General features: G+C 39.0%; 1 non-coding gene across 1 annotated transcript; it reads right to left on the reverse strand.

Annotated features, from left to right (window-relative positions):
• Nucleotides 1–5,925: 5,925 nt before the first annotated feature.
• trnaw-cca (transfer RNA tryptophan (anticodon CCA)) lies at nucleotides 5,926–5,997 on the reverse strand. Its single transcript has one exon. It is a non-coding gene; the product is annotated as a tRNA-Trp (tRNA).
• Nucleotides 5,998–8,028: the final 2,031 nt, after the last annotated feature.

Below are 8,028 nucleotides of genomic sequence, written 5' to 3' on the forward strand. Positions count from 1 at the left end.
GTGTAAAATGAGAAGTAGGGCCTCGGGCTGGATCTTCACTTTGACCTCATTTTCTGATAAAAAGCTGCAACCTTTCTGTGGAGCTTCTCTGCCTCCCTGCAGCTCTTCTTCTTTACCATTGAATGTGCTACAAATGAGTGAACACCAGTGAAAGATAAGCACTCAATGAAGACTTTTAGATGAGAAAAATCTGCTACATAAACTCTATAGTACATCCCTGCAGAAAACGAGTTGGTGTGAATGCAGAAACACCACTCTCATATTTCCTCCCAATTGGTTCAGTTTCTGTTTTGTTTTTATTTAATTGTATCATTACTCCTGGCATGTTGAGCCCCATTTCTGCAGGACATGAAATTAAAGGAATGTTCAATGCCACAGAAAAAAGGTATGTTGACCTTGCAGAGCAATGAAAGAGGATCAGAAGGCTGCATGTTCACGTCAGGTTCAATCATTGTTGTGTCTATGTTGAAGTTAGAAATAAAAAAAGACATAATCCTCCACCTAATTGAAATTTGAGGGTTTTCAGCTTGAACAGTTTCCCTCTTTCCCACGTCTCATACGCCCCCTAGAGGTAACAACAACAAATTACACTTCCATAAAGAGAAACCATGGGGAAGTTTGATGACCTTATGGGATGCTTGTTGCCTTTGCAGCAACATATCCAAGACTCTTATTTATTGACATTTTTTCATATCAATATAGAAATTATTTGTAACTAAAGCCAAAAATGACATAAATACAGAAAAGTTTAGTATTGTTCAGTTTAAAAAGAGTTTGTGAAAAATATATTTGAAAAGAAGCACGAGAGCTCGTTACCTCAAGAACCAGGTCACTTATTATTAAACTCCTGACTGGAGGAGGAGGAGGAGGAAGAGGAGGAGACAGAATTCTGCAAATTCTGAATTTGCAGAATTTTTATCAGATTCAGTCCTGAACAATGATAGAATAATTGTTGTTGGTGACTTCAATATCCATGTGGATGTTGATAATGATAGCCTGAGCACAGCTTTCATGTCACTATTAGACTCTATTGGTTTCACCCAGGGTGTAAACGAGCCTACTCATCGCTTTAACCACACCCTGGATCTTGTTTTAGCTTATGGAATTGAAATCCATAACCTTACAGTTTTCCTAGAAAATCCTCTGCTATCAGACCATTTTTTTATTACATTCGATTTTGTCCTACCAGAATTACCTCTGCCTGAAAGAGGTGTGCTCTCTAGAAGTTTGTCAGATAGTGCTGTTGCTAGATTTAAGGAAGCCGTTTCAGCTGTTTTCGATTCAGTACCGTGTTTCAACCCAGTTGGAAACTCTTATGATAGCTTTAGTCCCTCTCAGCTAGATCAGTTTGTTGATAGTGCAGTGGATTCGCTGAGAGTTACTCTGGATTCGATTGCTCCCCTGAAACAGAAGGTTGTCAAGCGGCGGAGAGTGGCTCCATGGTTCAACTCAGAAACCCGTACTCTAAAACAATCGTCGCGGAGTTTTGAAAGAATATGGCGCTTTCAACAACAAAGTTTTAGACATCAGAGACAAAATTGGTAACCTCCTGCCCTTACCTGGTGCGGATACGTCTGATACGGCAGAGACAGTTCCAGGACCAGATATTAGTCTCGACTGTTTTTCTCCAATCAACCTTTCAGAGCTATATCCCATTTTTTCTGCGTCGAAACCGTCAACCTGTTTTTTAGACCCAATCCCAACCAAGCTGTTTAAGGAAGTTTTTCCCTTAGTTAGCAACTCTATATTAGATATGATCAATTCGTCTCTAATGGCAGGCTATGTACCCCAGGCATTTAAAGTAGCGGTAATCAAACCTCTACTTAAAAAGCCTACTCTGGACTCAGGAACTCTGGCTAACTACAGGCCTATATCCAACCTTCCTTTTTTCTCGAAGATCCTGGAGAAAGTGGTAGCTAAACAGCTGTGTGACTTTCTCCATGACAACAGTTTATTTGAGGAGTTTCAGTCAGGATTTAGAGTCCACCATAGCACTGAGACTGCACTAGTTAGAGTTACAAACGATCTACTGCTAGCCTCAGACAGGGGACTTCTGTCTGTGCTCGTCCTGTTAGATCTTAGTGCTGCTTTTGACACCATTGACCATCGGATCCTGTTGTACAGACTGGAGCATTTGCTTGGAATTACAGGGACTGCTCTAAGTTGGTTTGAATCCTACTTATCAGACCGATCTCAGTTTGTACATGTTAATAATGAGTCCTCTATGCACACTAAAGTTTGCCATAGAGTCCCACAAGGTTCAGTGCTTGGACCAATTCTCTTTACATTATATATGCTTCCTCTGGGAAATATTATGAGGAAACACTCCATACAGTTTCATTGTTATGCAGATGATGCTCAGCTGTATGTATCAATGAAGCCCGGTGGCACCAGTCAGTTATGTCAGCTAGAAACGTGCCTTAAGGATGTTAGGACCTGGATGACCAGAAATGTTTTGCTACTTAACTCAGACAAGACTGAAGTTATTGTGCTAAGCCCTAAGAACCTCAGAGAGACTTTTTCTAGTGATTTAACTGTCCTTAGTGACATCAGCCTGGCATCTAGCACCACTGTTAGGAATCTAGGAGTTATTTTTGATCAAGATATGTCTTTTAGCTCTCACATCAGTCAAGTTTCAAGAACAGCCTATTTTCACCTCCGTAATATATCCAAGATTAGGAATATCCTGTCGCAAAATGATGCAGAAAAACTGGTTCATGCATTTGTTACCTCCAGACTGGATTATTGTAACTCTCTGTTGTCAGGGTGCTCTGGCAAATCTCTAAAGACTCTTCAACTGGTCCAGAACGCTGCAGCTCGTGTACTGACCAGAACCAGGAAATGGGACCACATCACTCCTGTCCTGGCTTCTCTGCACTGGCTCCCTATACAGTCTAGAATAGAATTCAAGATCCTTCTTCTCACCTACAAAGCGCTAAATGACCAGGCACCATCCTACCTGAAGGAGCTACTAGTGCCGTACTGTCCCTCGAGAGCGTTGCGGTCCCGGAATGCAGGCCTGCTGGTGGTACCTACAGTCTCCAAGTGTACTATGGGGGGGGTAAAGCCTTCAGTTATCGGGCTCCTCTCCTCTGGAACCGCCTTCCAGCCGGGGTCCAGGAGGCAGACACAGTCTGTATTTTTAAGAATAGACTTAAAACTTTCCTTTTTGATAAATCTTATAGTTAGTGCTGGTGTAGACCAGCTCCTAGTTGTCCTGCTATAGGCTTAGACTACCGGGGAAACTGGCACCTTGAGCTTCTCTCTCTCTCTCTCTCTCTCTCTCTCTCTCTCTCTCTCTGTGCATATACAGTACATCATATTACTGCATGTATGTATCTGTAAATCTCAGTCACTAACCACCTACTTTCCTGAGAGCTCTTGAGCTCTCTTAGGCTCCTCAAGATCGTTGGTTGACGGCCTGCCAGAACAATTTTTGTTTTTATTGTTATTGTTTTATTTTATTAACTTTTATTTGCCATGGCCTTTGAGCTGGTCATGACAAAGTTCATTTCTTTAAAACTAAATATGATTCTTGTGTTGCGTTTAGTGCTCCAGAGAACTATTCTGGGTTGCAGTTATTCACTGTGTTTATCTGAGTTTAGAGGTTAGGAATGAGCTGGAACTCAGGATTCAGCATCACAGAAGTACTTTTCCAAACATTCAAAGTGTTGATGTTCAGTTTGATTTATGCAGCTGCATGTCTCCCGTCCAAATCTGTTTACATGGCGAGGCCTAAACCTGAGAAAATGTTTACTCATAGTGAAACAAAATGTTCCTGAACTTAAAGTTATCCAACATTCTTCCCCAACACGGAAGACTTATTGCATTACCTGTGTGTGTGTGTGTGTGTGTGTGTGTGTGTGTGTGTGTGTGTGTGTGTGTGTGTGTGTGTGTGTGCACATGTGTGTGTGTGTGTGTGTGTATGTGTGTGTGTATGTGTGTGTGTGCATGTGTATGTGTGTGTGTGTATGTGTGTGTGTGTGTAAGTGCCAACACTGCAGTGTGTGTGTGTTGTTACCTCCATAGCAGACTTGCTCCAACATTGTCCCAGGTGTGAAGGAGGTCATTCCTGACACTCTGTCATCACAGAAGTATGTCACCACCGGAAAATTCCATACTCACACTAACACACTAACACACACACACACACACACACACACACACACACACACACACACACACACACACACACACACACACACACACACACTCATGCAGGCAGGCACCTGTACCTATATTGCAGATGCTTTTGAAAAATGGAGAGGTTAGAAGCTTCAGTGTCCACCACATGGCAACCTGCGTGCATATCCTTCTTCTCTCAAGCCAAATCTGTGCATTTTCACAAAAATGTGTTGATACCCATGGAGAATGAATATGAATGATACCCATTAGCAGCTGTTACTGCAGCATGTTGCTTTTATACGCAATCATTCATGTGTCAGACACTTTAAGCTGCTAAACCACAAATACATATTGGTGTCTATAATGATGATCTGTTGTAACAAGCGGACACACAGAACTAATTAAAAGTTTTTGCCTTACCTAAATATCTGTGTTTGTAATTCATAAAAACACTAAAGACAAACACCTTGTATCAATGATCCCCTCAGTATTCCTGACAGCCGAAGGACTCCACCTGCAGGCCTTCAGAGAGACCTGCACTCTGTCTTCTCTCCAGGAATCGTCTTTGTCAGGATTAAGCCCAGAGCCTTTAATTGCTGTGTTTGTTGGGGATTGGGCTCGGTTTGTCCCGTGGAAACTGAAAATGGTTTTACTGCAGCTTTATAGCGCTCTGATTTCATGGATTTGCTAAAGCCAAGAGCTGCAGTTTTATAAAATGCGTTGATGTATTTTGATCTCCACGCACTCCAATAAACAACATTTTAAATAAACACTTTCTGTATCCAATATAAGAAATAGGAATTCTTGCTGGAAAGCCATGCAAGCTATACTCTCTATTTTTCACATCATTCAGGAACTGTGACGCTCAGTCTCTCAATAAACCAGCAGCACTGGAAAAGACCAGGAAGGAACACTCAACTCTCGCATGGGATTGACACAGAGGACAGCAGTGGTCTGACTCCTGCACAGAGAAACCACCTGTATGTGACTCATGAACTAAACCTTTAGAGGGTTAAGGATTTTGACCTTGTCCTTATTTAGACAAACACTCTGTGTCTAAAGAGTCATAGGGCACTGGGATATAATGTCCTCTTTGCACGAATGTTGGTCTCACAGGAAACCACAGAGACCTGAACTTGTGACCTTGTGGTGTAACAAAAGCACGTCCACGTCCAGATTAGAAGGATGCACGTTCAAATCATGTCATGGGTCAAAAGTGGAAGTATATTTATTGAAGAACTAGAGCGCACTTCCTAGAGAAAGATGTGTGTTATGAATATGAAATAATAAATCAAAAAGACAAATTCCACTTCATTATTATTCTTTTTTATTATTATTATAAGAAACCAAGCTTGCACAATGGAATAAGTTCCTGATGGTTAAACATGTCATTGGAGGTACAAGTTGTTCCCTAATACGAGAGTATCTGACAGAGTGATGTTGACTTGATAATGCCTGGACGAGCTGTGAGATCAAGAAAGAGCAAGGATACAGGAGCAGAGCTACAGTTGTTGAACTTGTAGTTTGAACATTCACAGGATTACAAAAAAACAATCATGCACAATAAAAGTTGAATATGTTATTGCAACTTGGGAGTTTGTCTGTTATTTGTTATTTTTGTTGATTGTCAGAACTGTGTTTTTGTATTTTGGGAAAAATGGAAAGACGACACGCCTTCAGTATGTCAATGTAGCATCATTACAATGAGAGAATGTGTGTTCATGTTTCAAGATATACGTACTCCATACATTACATCTCAGTGGTCAGTTTTCTCCCCAACATATGAGCGAGGAAAAGATTTGACCCCGACGTGATTTGAACACGCAACCTTCTGATCTGGAGTCAGACGCGCTACCGTTGCGCCACGAGGTCCTGTGCCTTATATATACAACACAACAGGATTAGTTAATCCATCACAGTCTGTGGTATATCGTGGAAGGTTTTTGTATGCTGACTGTTTTTCCCCGTTTGAGGCGATAATTAGTGACAATAACATGTAAACATCTAAACGCCTCCTCGTGAATAACGGAACAAAAGCTGTGTATGTTTTTTTAACATAGCCACCGTGTTGAGGTTCAATTTCTACATTAAACAGGGTTCATGTTTTGTCTGCGTCAGCACCATGGACAGCTGTCGACACCGCAGCTGGCTCACCTCGCGTAGGCCTACTGAATGCGCATGCGCGTCTTTCTGTTGTCACATGTTCATCCATCCATTCATCCACTCTGATCGCCCCTTTAAAAGCTACTAACTAAATATTTGATACATTTTTTCTTTACCATACACACTCAGGCATGCATGAATAATCTTAATTAATGGCACAATTTTTAAATGAAAGTTTACAGGTATATTAAGTACTTCTACTAGTGAAGGCAATCAAATCTAATTTTCCATAAGCTGCTTCAGTAACAGGGTGATGTTATCCTAATTATGGTTATTATGAAATCACACTAGAGCGGGTTATTGAGATTCACTAGTCAGACTTATTGTTAACTGGAGTTTTAGAAGTTGAAAAAACTGGCTCCTAAATATTTCTATTTTTACATTTTGGTAAAATGAAACAGCTATACGATGACCACATCTGCAACAGTAGACCAGTAACTCCTGTTTAAAATGAACATGTCATGTTATGATGTTCACTTAACTGACTCATTTTATCTCTGGACTTTCCTGAGACAGCTACTGAGTAGGACTGGTGTCATGTTGAAACTCAGACAGGAGTGTAGGTGATCAGTTTCAGTATGCTCCCATGTTCCTGTTCTTAGAGCCGAGCGTCAGTGTTTCTGAAATTGTTCTTGGTCTGGAAGGTGGAAAAATCAATTTGTTTACTTGAAAAATATTTGTCACATTAGAAGTGCTACAAAGTTTTTCTTTTGTTGCCGTAGTTTGATACAGATTTGACTTTGCTGTATTTCACCCGGCTTTGACTTACAGTCATATCTAGCTATTCCATCATTCGACATTTTCAAAATCCAGCCAGTCTCCTGTAGGGAGACAATGGTTGGATCGCTTCCTCAAACTTTTATTTTGGTACTTCCGGTGGGCGGTAGAGTGACTTTGCATATTAGCTAAATATTTAGAAGTCGTTGCTAAATATTTAGAAATCTTAACTAAATATTTAGAGTCTTAGCTTAATATTTAGAAATTGTTGCTAAATATTTAGAGTCTTAGCTAAATATTTAGAAGTCGTTGCTAAATATTTAGAAATCTTAACTAAATATTTAGAGTCTTAGCTTAATATTTAGAAATCGTTGCTAAATATTTAGAGTCTTAGCTAAATATTTAGAAATCTTAACTAAATATTTAGAGTCTTAGCTTAATATTTAGAAATTGTTGCTAAATATTTAGAGTCTTAGCTAAATATTTAGAAATCTTAACTAAATATTTAGAAATCTTAGCTAAATATTTAGAAGTCGTTGCTAAATATTTAGAGTCTTAGCTAAATATTTAGAAATCTTAACTAAATATTTAGAGTCTTAGCTAAATATTTAGAAGTCGTTGCTAAATATTTAGAGTCTTTGCTAAATATTTAGAGTCTTAGCTTAATATTTAGAAATCGTTGCTAAATATTTAGTCTTAACTAAATATTTAGAGTCTTAGCTAAATATTTAGAGTCTTAGCTAAATATTTAGAAGTCGTTGCTAAATATTTAGAGTCTTAGCTAAATATTTAGAAGTCATTGCTAAATATTTAGAGTCTTAGCTAAATATTTAGAGTCTTAGCTAAATATTTAGAAGTCATTGCTAAATATTTAGTTTATATTCTATATATTTAGCTTTGATCATAAATATTTACAATCTTAGCTAAATATATAGGATCAAAGCTAAATATTTAGAATGTAAACTAAATGTTTAGAAACGTAACTAAATATTTAGACATCAGGACATGTATTTTTAACATTTA

The sequence above is a fragment of the Labrus bergylta genome, chromosome 20 (assembly GCF_963930695.1).
Source record: "Labrus bergylta chromosome 20, fLabBer1.1, whole genome shotgun sequence".
NCBI lineage: Eukaryota > Metazoa > Chordata > Actinopteri > Labriformes > Labridae > Labrus > Labrus bergylta.